Here is a 17,726-nt window from a genome sequence, read left to right as displayed (position 1 = left end):
GGATCGGAAATCGGCAGAATATCCAACCAAAGTGCGGCCGCAGGACCCTTAGTAAATGAGCCCCAATATGTTACTGCCATGTGATTTCACAAGGTTGGATATAGACCATCAAACTCATGTATTTTTTAAAACTGAAAAATAGTTGGATGCTCTATTACCCTGCAAACACAACACATCTGTGTCAAGACTGACAGGATCCCGCCCAATTATGATATTAGCTCCTTAGCCTACATCAAGGCTCCGTACATGTCAATAACAGTCGTCATCTTACGCAGTGAAAAAGAAACAGACCACACCTATATATTCTGCTCTGGCTGTTTACAAGGAAGGCGCTATGTCCTCACATCAACATTTCACATTGTGCCTTGGCCCAAATCAGGCTATGAATAAATGCAACAAGGTGAAACATGTCTGGACGATGCACCCATTGAGGGAATGCCAATATACTGCAAGTCAACCAGATGCAACATTTGAGAACCACTCAAGTTATTCCATGTAGGTAAACATAGAATAGATTTTATCTTCATTTCAAAATCTTTGTACTGTGTAGAATGTTCTATTATAAGTTCATTTAAATACAGAATATATTGAATGTCATGTATTAGGGCAAAATGTATCTAAAACTATATTTATGGTGAGATTTATCAGACGTGTCTGTGGGCAGAACTGTTCTAGTTGTACATGGCAACTAATCAGAGCTCAGCTTTCATTTTATAAACAACTGTGGGAAAATGAAAGCTGAGCTCTTATTGTTTGCTGTGGGCAACTAAAACAGTTCTGCTCTTAGACACTTCGGATAAAATCTCCCGCAATAGCAATATCATGCTTGTCTTTCTAAAATCATTTATTTGACAATATTTCCAAAATTGTGCCTAGAATAACAAGGCCTTCAACTAGGGGCAACATCTGTTTGAGCTCTTTACTCTCCTTGTGCTTATATGGGTTTCAACCATCTTAAAAAAAACAGGGGTATAGATCCTTCATTACATTGGGCACATCATCACTTTTAGACAACCTGTTTGATTTTCTAAACTGTCGACAAACATTAGTTAGAAGCCTGGATGAGGCAAATATCTAATAAGTATACTGATGTCTCTCATGTTTAGTGTACCTAATGCTTTGATGACAACAGAAAACAGAAGACAGAAGCCCTGGCAGTAGCTTTCTCCCAACTCCATACTAAAAATATATTGGGGCTTATTTACTAAGGGACCACGGATCGCACTTTCGTTGGCTTTTAGAAATTTTTGGGATTTTCGCTGCTGGGACAGGTATTTAGAAGGGGGTTGTGTCGCACATGATCGGATTTTGGCGTAATTTATGAGTAAGTGCCCCTGGTTTACGATGTTTGATTTCAATGATTATAACACTATATTTATTAGGGGTTCTGTTCCTATGCTTACTATGCTTATAAAAGGATCTTTATTTTTACATAAACTAAGCACAAGGGCATTGGGGACATCACCAGAGTCCCTCTGGGCTACAGCTCTTACCCCCCCCCCCTTCCCCCGTACCTCTCTCCCTCGCTTCCCTGCTCCCTCTGCTCTCCTCCCTCCCAATGTCTGCTGAAAATATTGTTGCAGCAGTGAGATTTCATCACCTTAAAGACCCTTTAAATTTCTGACCATTTCAATGACTACAAGTTCTGAATATTCAATACTAGCAACAATCTTTCCTCCATAACATCTTTCATCATACAACTCGCAATGCAGCATTGGTAGCCAAAGGTATTCAGAAAAACAGTCTTATTATTAGCTGCTTTGACCTTTGGTCAATCTATCAATTTAAGACATTCATACTTCACCACACATCACTTTAATGTGGGTGTTATTTGTAGGTCATAGTGTTCACTTGACTTAAGAGTTAGAAGTTTATCAAGGAGAAGGCTCTGTTTTTTTTCATCTTGGCGGAACAGTGGGGTTTAATGGGAGACCTGTTTGAGATGAACATATCTTCAGATATCCAGAATGAAGGGAATGAATTTTGTAGGTAGACAGAAAATAAAAGCGCTACTATGATAGGAGTTTTCACTGTAGAATTCCCCGGTTTCCCCCCAGAGACTATTAATATGCCACTGCATCATTTCACAACTCGAGGCTTTATGCACTTTACATTTAAGCTTAGAACCTTTAACTCTCCCCTTCACCTCCCTACGACGTGAGTGAGAAAATGGCCAGGTGTTATGACGCGCTGCTACCAATCATGAATAGTAGAGGTGGTGTTTGTCTTAAATAGCTTTATTTCATCAAACCATCCATACCATCGGGAATGTACCTATTAAAGCAGATATGATATTAGGTTCCTTCTAACATCCTAAGACCTAATCTATCTTTCTCTAGATTATACCATCGCACCGACAAATTCTCCTCGGTTATTACAGGAGAAACATTCAAAATTGGATCCTTCCTTAATTGTTCTTCCGACTATGTAGTATATTTACTACAATGTCCATGTTCACCCTAATATATTAGAGAATAAATACCCATCGGAATAAAACAAAAACAGGATTCTTACTTCACATTCTCTCTAAACGTTCACATTACAACTGTGACTTTAACAAATTGTCTGTGATTCACATTGTACTACTACTGGACTTTAAACACTATGTGGGACAGTTATTATATGATATCGTATGATATGCCCGCCTCTGCATATTCACAGCGGGATACATCACTCTGGTAAGCTCTGGTGAACTGGGCCCTCACTCCTATTGTTCCATATGATTGTTGGTACTCTGTAATGTAATATTATATTTGTATATGTCCCCTATGATTTGTAAATTGTTATGGAATATGATGGCGCTATATAAATATAGATTATTATCATTATTATTATTGAGGACGGTCCACAGCTGGCACCACATGTAATAAATACCATCCCACACGTAATCTCTGTTCCTCACAGGACCTTCAGCTTCATTCTATTACCATCCATTTTTCTCACAACTGCATCCAGGACTTCTCCCGTGCTTCCCCCATACTCTGGAACTCTCTACCAAAATGTGTCAGACTGTTGCCTACAATAACTGCACTGCTCTGCTCCCTCACCTTGTGTCTCCATCTTCCCTCCCATAGAGATTGTGAGCCCTCACGGCAGGTGGATCTAAACTCATCTGTATGAAAACCTGGGGCTTAGCCCTAAACTTTTCGATAAGTCCCCTATAAAATGTAAAAGAAAATCAGAAAATACACTAATTTGTTTACCCACTAATCTCCATAAGATTTACATGTTACTGAAAGTTGTTTGATTTTATTGGTCACTTAGGGTTTTAGTTCTCCGATGTCCCTGTAGGGAAGTTCAAATTTTTATGACGCTTAAATGGAACCTGCTGCCACATTTTCACAAATATGGCCAATGACAGGATCCCATAGAGCAATATTAACTAACTGACACCCATATTTTAGCTAAAAAAATTTCCTTTACATCCCCATAAATCAACCTTATGTTATCCTACTGGCATCAGAGGAGGCATGTCCTGCTTGGCCGGCCACTCTCATCAACTCCACCACATATCCAGTGCCTCTTCTCAGCTATCTCAGAGACTCCCCACCTATCTCAGAGACTCGGCACAGCTTATTATTGAACTAGACAAAATACAGTGGCAGTCTGATTTCATCCTGATCACTATGGATGTTTCCTCACTTTACACTAACATCTCACACACTCTGGGCATAGAAGCAATAAAACATACTCTCCATACAGATCCATCAATCCCTCCGACACAGATCACATTCATTCTCGACAGCATTCTTTTCATTCTGGAACACAACACTTTCACATTCCAACAGGACATCTACTCACAGGTCAGGGGGACAGCCATGGGGACAAGATTTGCACCTAGTTATGCAAACATATTTATGGGCCGTTTCGAACATACCCACATTGTAGGCAACACCAACTACAGTCACTTGATCCATTTTTTTAGAAGGTACATAGACGACCTCTTCATTATCTGGAAAGGAACAGAAGCCCAAGCCTTAAGCTTTGTCAAAGAAATCAACCAGAACTCATGGGGCATCGAGCTAACAGTAAACACATCTCAGACCCAAATAGAATTCCTGGACCTCCTCATCCAAGTTGACGAACATAACTCCCATTTGATCACCAGAACCTTTTTTAAAACCGTAGACGTGAACAGCTATCTGGATTATTCAAGCTCCCACTACAAAAAGTGGTTACAAAATGTACCATACGGCCAATACAAAAGGATCCGCCGAAATTGCACTGACCATAAAACTTTTCAGACACAATCAAAAATTCTCAGGGAGAGATTTACCGAAAAAGGCTATCCACCAGGCATACTAAAAAACGCCTACCAGAAAGTCAACTGCCTCACACAAAAGGACTGCCTTATCCCCCCCACAAAAAAGCACATGCCCCATCGCACAAATCCAACTTCATCACCACCTACACCACAGACCATAACCTGATCAGACATACCCTAGAACAAAACTGGAACATCCTCAAAAAAGACCCATACATTTCAGAACTACTCCCATCCAAACCACATCTCACATTCAGAAGGGCCCCCACCCTCAAGAATATCCTAGCCCCCACAAAACTCCGTAAAACAAAAGAGAAAACTACTTTATCCTTCTTTCCAGAATTAAAGGGCTGCTACAGGTGCAATAAAGAAAGATGCAAAACTTGCGACATTCTTAATAACAAAACCAAAGACTTCAAAGCCCTATCCACAGGAGAATCATTCAGTATCAACTCATTTATCAATTGTGGCTCAGATTACGTAATTTATGTCCTAGAATGCCCTTGCTCCTTACAATATGTGGGACGTACGACCCAGAATCTCAGAGAACGCATCAATACCCATCGGAGCAAAATTAACTGTGGTTACCCCCTACACAGTGTATCCCGTCACTTTGCATCCCATCACAACAAAGACCCACTCCTATTGAAACTCACCCCGATCGAGCAAATCCCTACCTCACATCCAGATAGGTTTAACCAACTGGTCCATAGGGAGAACTTTTGGATCTTTAAATTAAACACCCTGACCCCCAATGGACTAAATGAACTAATCGAACGTACCTGATTCCACAATACTCACATACGCAGACTCATCCACTTTTGATCTATTTAATTATCTAATTATTCATTTAACTAATATTCATTTAATCATTAATCATCCATCTAACTAATTATGTATGCTGCTATTGAATTGAACTATTTATCCATCCACCCACTTTTTTTTCTTCAACTTTTTTTTTTTTTTTTTTCTCCAACTTTATTCATACACCTCTTACAACTATTTTTTTTTTTTTTTTTCACCCTAAACACCGGGAACAGTAAGTTATCTCCCCCCTCATACCCCCGCTATCATACAGATGCTCTCATTCAAGGCACCTAATCCCCCTCTCACTCTTCAACAGCCGTCCTGTGTTTACCCTGAACCCTGGCGCTCAAGGTAACTACATAATTGACTTGTACACCACACTATATCATTAACCCATCTCCCTATTACCCAATTCATCTGCATCACAAACCCATCTGTTCCACGCATCCACTATAGTATGGAATCCCGCCTGCTCTACACTATCTTTTTCTCCACCACCCCATACCTGTATGATATTTTATATATTACATTTTTATATATTATATTTTATATATTCTATACAGTTTACCCTATTACCACATTTTATATTATTTATATTCAGACGTCCCTACATGCACCACATGTATTTTCTTTTTATGAATTTTCTTTTACATATTACTATGAATTTCCTGTTTATGTATTTCCTTGATACTATCAATTATGAATTATTTTTGTCAGTACTTGTATGATATGAATTTATTCCACCAAGAAACGACGAAATGACCTGTACTTTATAGACACGTTTTTACTCTTTATATAATCTTTTCAAAAAAACAAACATCATCTTTTATATGTATATATACTCTAAACTAGTTTTTATCATGTTGTTTTGCCTAGCAATTATCACGGACCTGAGGAAGGGGGTAGACCACCCCCGAAACGCGTAGTCCTTTTTATCCTCTAAATAAATAATACCTTGCACTCCACTACCGTGTCGGATACAACTCAATTGGGGCAGCGCGTCTTATACCAACCCGGTTTTTTCAAACCTATACATCCCTGTGATTTCCTATCCGGCACTACCACTGTACCGGACCCCGGGAAGACGCAGCACACCCGAGCCACAGCTACCGGAGAACAAAAAGTATCTACTCTAGACGCATTAGACACAAGGTGTCTTCAGGTGAGCAGATACTCTCTAACATCTCATCTCACTTATAAGTGACCTATTGCACTAGGGGCGCCGCCCGTGTCTCGTTCTATTTTTCTCTTCTCAGCATGTCATGTGACCAGGGCAGCCATCAGGAAATTCGGGGCCCCATACAGCAAAAGTGTCTGGGCCCCAACACACCCCAAAACCGAACAAGCCTACAGGAGGACAGGCGGGTATACAGGGGGACAGGCAAGTATACAGGGGGACAGGCGGGTATACAGGGGCACAGGCAAGTATACAGGGGGACAGGCGGGTATACAGGGGCACAGGCGGGTATACAGGGGGACAGGCGGGTATACAGGGGGACAGGCAGGTATACAGGGGCACAGGCGGGTATACAGGGGGACAGGCGGGTATACAGGGGGACAGGCGGGTATACAGGGGGACAGGCAGGTATACAGGGGCACAGGCGGGTATACAGGGGGACAGGCGGGTATACCGGGGGACAGGCGGGTATACAGGGGCACAGGCGGGTATACAGGGGGACAGGCGGGTATACAGGGGGACAGGCAGGTATACAGGGGCACAGGCGGGTATACAGGGGGACAGGCAGGTATACAGGGGCACAGGCGGGTATACAGGGGGACAGGCGGGTATACAGGGGCACAGGCGGGTATACAGGGGGACAGGCGGGTATACCGGGGGACAGGCGGGTATACAGGGGGACAGGCAGGTATACAGAGGGACAGGCAGGTATACAGGAGGACAGGCAGGTATACAGGAGGACAGGCAGGTATACAGAGGACAGGCAGGTATACAGAGGACAGGCAGGTATACAGGAGGACAGGCAGGTATACAGGAGGACAGGCAGGTATACAGGAGGACAGGCAGGTATACAGGAGGACAGGCAGGTATACAGAGGGACAGGCGGGTATACAGAGGGACAGGCGGGTATACAGGGGGACAGGCGGGTATACAGGGGGACAGGCGGGTATACAGGGGGACAGGCGGGTGTACAGGAGGACAGGCGGGTGTACAGGAGGACAGGCGGGTGTACAGGAGGACAGGCGGGTATACAGGAGGACAGGCAGGTATACAGGAGGACAGGCAGGTATACAGAGGGACAGGCAGGTATACAGAGGGACAGGCAGGTATACAGGGGGACAGGCAGGTATACAGGGGGACAGGCAGGTATACAGGGGGACAGGCAGGTATACAGGGGGACAGGCAGGTATACAGGAGGACAGGCAGGTATACAGGGGGACAGGCAGGTATACAGGGGGACAGGCAGGTATACAGGGGGGACAGGCAAGTATACAGAGGTCTGGTAGCTATATACATGAGGGTGTGATGAGACAATCTCAGTATCAGGAAGTCTCGGAGGGTCCTGCAGGAGATGCTGCGTCCTGTCACTTCCTGGCTCTCATCTCAGATACTTGCACTGTAGTGACATAAAGGTGTCTGCCAGCCCTGTGCCAAGTCCCCTGCCCCATGCCAGTCACCTTGACACTGCAGCCAGTGCAGGAGGATGAGCGTTGTAGTACAGTCACTCCCTGCTGCCCCGCGCACGCTCTGCCACTCACCCGCGCTGTCCTGCACCTTGGGTGCGAGCTGTCTGACCAGCACCTGGATCTTCTCCCATTGCCCTTCAGCCCTGCAGCGCTCAATCTCAGCCTCCAGCTTCAGGTGAGACTGGGACAGCCGGGCGGCCATGACGTGTCATCACCCGGGCACAGGCGGCGCTGACCACACATATTGTGCAGCACAGACCGCACAGTCTGCGGCCCAGGGCCGATTCTAGCCCTTTTGCTGCCTGAGGCAAAAACTGAAATGCGCCCCTCCCCCCCCCCCATAACATGTGTTTTCGCTTTTTACATTAATATTAATAATAATAACTCCTTTATTTATACAGCGCACACAGATTACACAGAGCTGCACAGTTTTGCCAAATCCGTCCCTGTCCCCAATGGGGCTCACAATCTAATCAACCAACCAGTATGTTTTGGAGTATGGGAGGAAACCAGAAGACCCGGAGGAAACCTAGGCAAACATCTTGAACCCAGGTCCCCAACGCTGCAAGGCTGTAATGCTAACCATTAAGCCAACGTGCTGCCCTACTAAGCCACCATAAAGCAAAACACACATTGCTGTTTACAAAATGCATATGCATCAAAATACAGTATAAATGCATCAGTCTGTCCTCTAATTAAATGTCCCTGGATGGGGCTGCTGAAAAAATAAACATTTACTTTCCTCTTGGTGTCCCCCACCGCCGTCCCACCACGCTATGTCTCAGAACTGTATATGGGGACCAAGGAGGTAAGTGAATGTTTATTCTTTTTAGCAGCCTCCTCCCAGCCACATATCCATTTTTCCAGGTCTAGGCCAACCCCTTTAATATACACCCCGCTATTATTATTCATTTACATAGAGCCCCTCTTATGATTTTATATACACTGCCACCCTAATCTAATACATATATATTTCCCCCTCTTAGTTACAATAATATAATGACAGTGACAATGACACATTAACAATGTATATAGAACCCCCTAATGCATTTATGCACAGACCCTTCTTATTTGTTATACAAATATAATTATTTATATACAACTCCTTTCAAGGTACAGAGCCCCCCAAATTACATTATATACAGCTCCCTTCAATATAGCCCCAAATTTACTAAAAATCGGGCCCCCATATACAACCCCCTACCCACAGTTTTATTAAAGTCAGGCCCCTATATACAGATCCTCCCCGTATAACTATATACAGTAAACCATATACAGCTCCCACACTAGTTTCTAAGGTTCCTATATACAGTTTTCCCCATTGAAATTACTGTATATACAGCCTTCTACATACAGATCCCCATCCCCAAGTTTAATGAAATTCTGTCCACATATACAGCCTCCCAGGCCTTGTTTAGTTATGTAAGCAGCCCCAGAAAGAGTCTCCCACTCCTCATTTGATTATGTTGCAGTCCAATTGTAAAGTTTCTCCATCCCCACTTTTACCCTAGTGCACAATCTAATTGTTATACTGCAAGAAAAACTTAAACTTACATATTGTTGTCTTCCCGCGCTGACGCTATCATTTACTTCTCCTCCAGACTCTTCAGCTCGGGTCGCGGTGACGTCATCCCTCGCTGCCCGCGACCTGAACAGAAGTGCCTGGGTCTCCCGGAGCAAGAGAGCGGCGCAGAGAAACAGGTCGGTGCTGCGCCGCTCTGCATATCAATGGCATCGATGTCTGAAGACACCGATGCCATGGATATACATTGCGCTGCACGGACTTGCCAGCGGCAGCTCTGCACTACTTACTGTGAGCGATTCGGGCACTTCCCGAATCGCCTACATTGCAATTATGCCGCTTCCAAAACGGCTCTGTCATCTGCCGCCTGCGGCCCACCGGCCGGGCCCCCGGGCCCCCCCCCCTAGTGTCTTAGAGTCCGGGCCCCATAGGGCAGTACCAGTTGTACTGCCCTATCGGCGGCCCTGCATGTGACCAGGGGGATGTCATCTAAGGTCCTTTGTCCAGTAAGTTTTGCAACATCTACCCCATGTATGCATTTGATCTCATGAAATCACAGCATGCCTCCATGGAATTCTACTCCTCCCCATGCATCCATGGAGGCTGCTGTAATTCCATGTGATCAGATACATATATAGGGTAGACATTACAAATCTTACTGGGTAAAGGACCTTGATGACATCACCGTGGTCACATGACATGAACTGCTCAATGATGTAACAGAGCTCTTGCTCAATGTACCACACAGCATTATGTCCTAGCAGTGAGACCTTTCAATCAGGGCAATGCAAGTAAAATATAATATAAAGGACTCGTTTAGTGTTATTGGACTCACATCAGATGACAGCCATGGAAAATAATAATTTAGGGATAAGGACAATGCTTTTTAATCATAGTTTTTAATTAAGTATTTATTTTGGGTGGGTTAATTTAAATGGTAGGTTCTCTTAAACTATTTCAAGCGTATCAAAATTGTGCTTTAAATAAATACAGATTTCCCATGAAAACACCGAAAAATCCATTGTCTGATATCAGTCAGTGATGAAGAAGAATATTTGGCTTTTGATATTTCCGAACTTTGACAAGCAAAGGTAAAATTTATGGGGAGTAGAAGCAAGACTGAGCTAGAGTCAGAGGAGACCACATTATTATCTTTTACATCAAAAAGATGATGGGAGTTATTGTTCCTTATTTTAATATTACCAACTTCAATAGAAAACTGTTCATTAAGCTGAAATGAATTCCAGATCAGTCAGGTAGTAACATAAATCCTAATGTAATCTAGCGGCAGGTAATTACATGTAGATGTGAGCACAGCAGTCAATATTTAACTCTTTAGATGGGAGTTCTCAGGGCAAGGGCTGGGTGTTCAGGCATGTTACTTGTGTTGTCTTAGTGATCCCTGGATAATGGGATGCTCTGTTTCATGTTGATCGTGAAATTAAAATTGCATATTTCAAATTAAAATTAAAATCTTGACGGCAATTAGCTGTAATGTAGTGGTAAGATTTATGTGTTGCTCCTGGTAATGTTTTTCAATTTTCTTTTTTGTAGTAACCTTTAAGCTTTGTTTATGTGCTCTGTATATGGAACACTGTTTTATGTCATTTAAAACTTCAGGGTCCAGTCCAATGGAGGTGCATGCACATTTACTGACAAGAGTTTGGTGACTTACAGGTGATATTTCCGACTGTAAGTTTTCATGTATTCTTTCTCTTCCATCCGTCCAGGGCAACCATGAGCACTTCTTCCAGCCAAATCTTGTATCGGTTAGGCTTCCCAGGCACTCCAGCCTGGAGTATTTGCCATATTTTGTTGTCATCCAATGGAGGGGTTTGGCACTAATGCTATGTGTATACCCCTGGTGAGCCCCCATGATCCTATCCTCTGCTGTGTCCTACGAGTATTGTAATTTTCAATATTATAATATGAAATGTACTACTGTATTTTTCCGGATTCCGTGCCGGATAAGGCGCTCCATCAATAAATGCCTGCTAAAACATCTAAGTTCATATATAAGGTGCATCGGATTATAAGGCGCACCTGATTATAAGGATGAATGACCAGCAGGTGGCAGACCTGTGCACAGTTCAAGGCAGCTGTTGTCTGTAAGTACGGTTCATATATAAGGCGCACTGGACTATAAGGCGCACCTTTGATTTCTGAGAAAATCAAAGGATTTTTTGTGCCGTATAGTTCGAAAAATACGGTATATGCAATTAGATTTGATGATAGTATAGATCATAGCTAATACCCAAGTTGTTCTGTAGCCAGATTAGTATGTCCTACAAACTTTGGGAAATATTTTGGGAAAATTTTGGGAAAATTTTTTACAGAGCAAAATGTTTCTCTCTCTATTTACAATCTTTCATTTTATGTCTTTTTTGAAGGTTGTCAATGATTTCTAATTGAATGAAACGGTTAAAGTTGCTGATGAAGGCCTTGAACATCTACCGTATTGGATCATTCACACAAAGGCCAAATGAGTATTGAAGAATAACGGTCAATAAACCTGAGTGTCGTCCACAATTATGTTAGAGTGGCTCACTAGGACTAGAATACTGATCCTTGGGACTTAGCTGTGATAGAAGGAATAATCACAATCAGACGTAGGGAGCAGGTCCTTCAGCTAATCCAATATGATATTAATGGATAATTCTATGAATTTTTTACAGAAACCCTCAATATTAGTACTGTAGATAAATAATGAGTTATGGGGCATAGGAGAAAAGGTTAGTTTGCTGGAGGGCTAGTTCCTCATTTCAGACCCTTGTTCTAATGTGAATGGAGTGGTATTGGTGTGGCCATTGTTAGCACAAGATGGACATTTTTCTGCTAGGTTCTCCACCTTCAGTTTGTTCCACTGAAACCTTGGTCTTACACCTAAGCCAATAACAAGTTTCATTCTGCTCAGCTTAATGGTAGATCCACTGCCTTGAACTGTACAAGGCTTGGGTTTATTGTTGCACTCCCCAATATTAATAAGATGCAATTTATCATGTTAACTCAGCATTTAACTGTTTAAATGCTGCTGGCAAAGTCACCAGCGCCATTTAAATCAATGGGTGTACTGAAACTACTTAACTGGGGAGCACCGATTGGGGTCCTCCCTAAAATGGCAGCGCACAGCGGCATTCAAACAGTTAATAGCCTTTACTGGCGGGGGTTTTGAGACGTCGGGTGCTCAAAGTCCTATATTGCTTGATACCATAATTCACTCTCTGTCCACCCCTTCTCATTTATCTCATAGTTCACATTCACTGCATGATTATTAAGACAACAGCTATTCTCCCCCACACTCCCCATGGATGAACATATAAGATATTTCACTGTACCATATAGAACTAGTGTTGGTTATATTCCAGAAAATAAAGAGGATCCATAGTTTCACACAATAGACCATTCCCATCCACATATTATTAGGGCAAATCACATTACAATTGTACCCAAAATAATTCTTTAATGTGCAGGAGCAGATTCAATTAACAGCAAAAAGTAATGGAGGCGAAAGTTTGGCTGTATCTCATGTTTTTACTTTTACCCACATCCATAATTCAGTCTCCGTGAAGTCATTTACAGAGTGTGGAGAGAAATGTCTGCTCCGATGAGCATCAAAAACTGTGACGGCTCCAGGGTTTTCATGTAGTTGTGAAAATAGGCAAATGTCTGGAAAATCAGAAGTTGATATTCTTTTCTCTCTCCAGATTCCAGGCTTGTGTTTAATTCATTTTAAAGAAAACTCCCTCTGGCCTCCTCCATACAGAATGCATACCACATGAAATACAAACATCTAAAAGTCCTGCAGCAGCACAATACATAGCATTATAACTATGGTGCCAGTGCAACATCAACACATTTGTGTGCGGGGGCTTCTTGCCATGTAAAATCTATACACATTAGCAAAGGAATCAAAGTATCTTGATGTTTATCTGTGCTCTTTATAGAACTCTTATAAGAAACAATATGAGGCACTTGCAAATAAACTGTGGTGGACACATTTATCAAGCATTTAAGACAATTTTATGACTAGTATGTTTCTCCATTCACATTCCTATTACTAGTGTGTTTTCTGTTTGATGTGGATTTCAGTGGTCCATTTTCTGGCATCCCAAAAGACGACTGTTAGCCTACTTGCCAGTACTTGCAATTTTCTTACTTCAGCTTGCCTTCTGACCCTCATTTGTGTTCTTTCTCTGTACTTAGTAGTACTCTTTGTTTTCTTCCATATTTGCACAACCTTCCTTCTATGTTTTGTTTTGTCATTTTTATGTTGCTGTTTTTCACTTTAGTGCAGGAAGGGAATGTCAGCCAGTTATCCCCTACCATCTAGTGTAGGATGGGCAAGTAGGTAGGAATAGCTTGGCGAGTCTATTGTTAGGGCTCACTGCCCATATGTACCCATGCACAGTTCCTATCTACAGCATTACATTAAGTCAACTAATAGGACATAGAAAGTACGACTAGACAGTCTAAAAACGGTACACTGTCTTACCTTACAACACTTTTCATAAGTCTTCAGCAGTGATGTCACAGCAGAGAGATAATGCACACAATGATGTCACAGTACAGGGATAATGCACACATTAATACCATAGCACAGTGATAGGGCACACAGTGATATCAAAGTACAGGGATAATTCATACAGTGATGTCACAGTACAGGTATAACACACACAGTGACAACACAGTACTGTACTGGGAAAACTATTCTAGTTTTCTAGTAGGTTAAATGAACACATAGGTATGATATTGCATAAAGATAAAGCATACAGTCTTATCATCTAATAAAGGACAATCTTCCTCAATGACAATTGCTTATACATGTCACCATGCAGGCATAATAGAGCCAAGGATGTCATGTTATAGGGTTGATGAACACAGCAATGCAATAGTACAGGAATGTTATGCCACTGAAGGAGCCGTAGGCACATGGATATTAGGGCTTGTGGTGCCATAGACAACCATTGTCAGAGAACAAAATCTTTCATAAAGGAATTTTATCAAAAGAGTTTTGTCTCTTCCTGTGAATGTTAAAACTGAGTCTAAAAATAGCACATTCTGAAGTGTTTCCATCCTGCATATAGTGGCAGCTACTTAACTAGTTAACCCCAGTTCCAAAAGCTCTTCATTATTATGTCAGGCTTTGTGAAATTTAGGGGGGCTGTGATCATATGTATATCATACCTAACTGTTGTTTTATTACATTCATTTATCTAAATCATTTGAATCAGCATGAATAGTCTAGTCCAGAGCCTGGTGTAAAAATTGCTCTATAAACTGCACCAGCACTGGCAAAAGTTATAGCTAGTCGCGGGGCAGGAGCGCCCACTTTGCTGAGCACGGCCCCCTTCATGCCCCTCCATAAACACTTGGTATGTACGTTCTGTGATGTGGAAAATAATCACAATTCATGGTCATGCGCAAAACCTGGTGTACAAGCCTTCATAAATTACCCCCACAGTGTCCATTAGTTACATTACTTATACTGAGTTACATCCTGTATTATGCTCCAGAGCTGCATTCACTATTATGCCGGTGAAGTCACTGTACATATTACATTAGTCAACCAGTACTGATCCTGAGTTACATCTTGTATAAGACTGGAAACACGCATTCACATACATCAAACTATATGGAATGACTGATAATCAGCTGTATATGCAGTTGTAGTGCATAATGTAGACATTGAATCAGGATCAGTTCAGGACAATACAATGTATATACAAGACACTGTATATTCTTTTGAAATATTGCTTTTATTACCTTATACTTCTGCATCCTAATACATTGTAGAGGACTACAGAAACAAGCATGCCCTTACACCCTCCATGCCAGGACTTGATGAGCTCACATTAACAAGGTTCAACATAATCCATGGGAATTAACTCAAATAATACCTTCCTGGAGACTTCTGTGTGAGATGCTTTGATCTTAGACATGTAGATTTTATCTTAACATCCCATATTGTTTCCCTCTGTTTGTGCCCTAATAACAGATAGGTGCCAGGTACATAATTGTGCAGGATGTTGTCTTTATAATAACTTGAGTGCTTAGATTTGTGGTCTGTTAATTTCCTGAACACAAGTTAGATTGTAAGCTGTTGTAGCAAGGGCTGACTATCTTTTTAAATGCAAGGTCAAATAGTGTCTGCAGATTATCTTATAGTTGAGAAATTGAGACAAGCGCATCGATTTACATGTAATGAGTAAATTCAGAGGGCAGATATGGGTGAATGAGTTGGAAGCTCTTACAGGAAAACTGGTGAGCGCTGGAATCGCTTCTATTAATTATTATCTCACTTTATTCATGGTTTCTTGCAGTTTGTTGCTAAGTAATGTCCTATACAAAGAATGTAGTGACAATGTGCAGACCGTGGTCACCCAGAATTAAAGTGCTACTATAATCTCCGAAAAACTGTCCATGTCAAAGCTCGCAAGAAGAAAGAAGGAGGTATGGATGCCGGCATAGAAAGATCATGGTATGGCTCGCAATTATTTGGGGAATGTATGGTACCCCGAAAATTGCTGGACAGACGCTATCGGGCAAAGTGATCTTTATTAGTGCCATGACTGATGCGTGTGCACCAGGAGGATTTGTACCCACTTTGTATATCATGGCTGCTGGTCAGTGACCCGGTCTAACAGTATAGGGTCAAAATGTGACAAAAAGTGGTCTTTTCTAGGCAAATATAACTCCACTGAAGGTTGATGTCACCCCTAGTTTCCAACCCACCATAGATCAGACTTTTATTATATTTCACAGAGGATCCATTCTTTTTAACAACCGCTTTTAGGGTTATCAGCAAGTCATTAAACCCACTGCCAATTGACAACGTTATGTAAATTAATTCTACAATTACGAGGATAGATATAACAAGCGGGCGTGTGTAAGTGGCCCCACATAAAGGTGACATAGAAGAATCCACATCATATATTCATAGAATATTTATGAGATGACCTTACCTTTTGATGATTTGCGTCACTATAATGCGGGACCAGTCCTAAATCCCTTGTATCAGCTTGTATTTCCACCGGAATGAATGGGTTAAACCATGCAGAGTCCTAGTTAGTGGTCGAGAGACTGACAGCTAGGTTCCATTCCCACATAGTGTCGTCCCACAGAAAATTATATGAACAAGCTCAATGTGATGCCTTCACATGCCCCTACTTGTCCATGGGGTGATGCTGAAGGATGCTATCATGCTATAGTCGTGCCCTATTAGATTGCCCACTTTATTATCTGTGGTCTATGCACAATGAAAGCACAGCAAACATGACTGCAGATCACTAGGGCTTTGCGTTTTCTACTTAAGACTCTTTGGAGCTGAATATATTTCGACAATCAAGCTAGAACTTGTATCAACCTGGAGGAAGGAGACACATGGATTAGTGGTAAAACAAGAATGCAGGTTAGGTAATAAGGGCACCCGACATTACACAAGAAAAAACACCTGTCCCTGGAGTATTATAGACCAAAACATGAGTAATATCCTATATTTGGTGTAAGAAGAAGGTGGGCGAGGAAATGTGGAAAGGTCCTGGTCCTGGACCTGGACCAATAACATGAGGGACCAGGAGAGGATCAGAAATTGTCTGATCTCAAGGCAGCATGTTCTAGTGCAGGGTTAGCTGAACAGGTTCATAGGTTTGTGGAGATAGATTCAGAATAACGTCTCATTAATCCATTTATATCTCAGGGCTGGTACGCCAGTTTTCTGCCATTCAAGCCTTGAAAAATTTGCTTGGAATTGCAATAATTTTCCCCCTTACACCACCCCCGCACCAAGTGTGTGAGGAGGGGTGTCAAGGGGGCAAGCGAATTCATCGCTGTAGCGCCCCAGTCATGTCTAATGTACGGTACATGCCCCACCTGCAGAGCCAACCACACAGTTAAACACTGACATCGCCTTTTTAGCGCAATCACTCACTACAGAAGTACGACAACCCAATTCTACATTTACAGTCCACCTTACAGCGGCACTGGGTAACCAACCTGTTTTTGTATCCTTTATATAAGTTAATTTTGCTATTTTAAATTAAAATTCCTATTTTGCTCCTTAACTTTAATGTCACAGAATTCCTGACTTAGCAAGGTTTTCCTCACTAGGAGTTATTACCTTTATATGACGGATATGCTATTTATCCAGCAATTGGATATACTTCATTTTTGACATATGACCTATGCAATGAACAGCTATGCGTATGTCTAAACTATTGTAATTAATGCATGTTATGCACAATATATTAGCTAATTTTGTCATACAATATTGACTTATTTGCACTTGTGATTTGCTACTTGGATTTTCAACTTGTCAAGCCTTACATTTGTGTCCACAGACAAACCTTTGATACCTTTGATTAGGGCAGCATACTTATTTATCTTTGCTCTAAATGAAGTATAACTTGGCTATGTGTCTGTTTTTCCTTGTCATTGCTTGTATTTCCATACAAAAGCTTCTTTTCATAGGAAATGTCTGTAATTAACACACAA

General features: G+C 41.9%; 1 protein-coding gene across 1 annotated transcript in view; it reads right to left on the bottom strand.

Annotated features, from left to right (window-relative positions):
• FRMD6 (FERM domain containing 6) overlaps positions 1–16,526 on the bottom strand; it is a 153,444-nt gene extending 136,918 nt beyond the window's left edge. The window contains exon 1 of the mRNA XM_072116100.1: positions 16,199–16,526. The gene's annotated coding sequence lies outside the window, so the exon portion shown is untranslated. The remainder of the gene's footprint in view (positions 1–16,198) is intronic.
• Positions 16,527–17,726: the final 1,200 nt, after the last annotated feature.

Source organism: Engystomops pustulosus, chromosome 7 (genome assembly GCF_040894005.1).
Source record: "Engystomops pustulosus chromosome 7, aEngPut4.maternal, whole genome shotgun sequence".
Lineage (NCBI taxonomy): Eukaryota > Metazoa > Chordata > Amphibia > Anura > Leptodactylidae > Engystomops > Engystomops pustulosus.
Note: the sequence above shows the minus strand (reverse complement) of the source record. Positions and strands in the feature narration are given on the sequence as shown.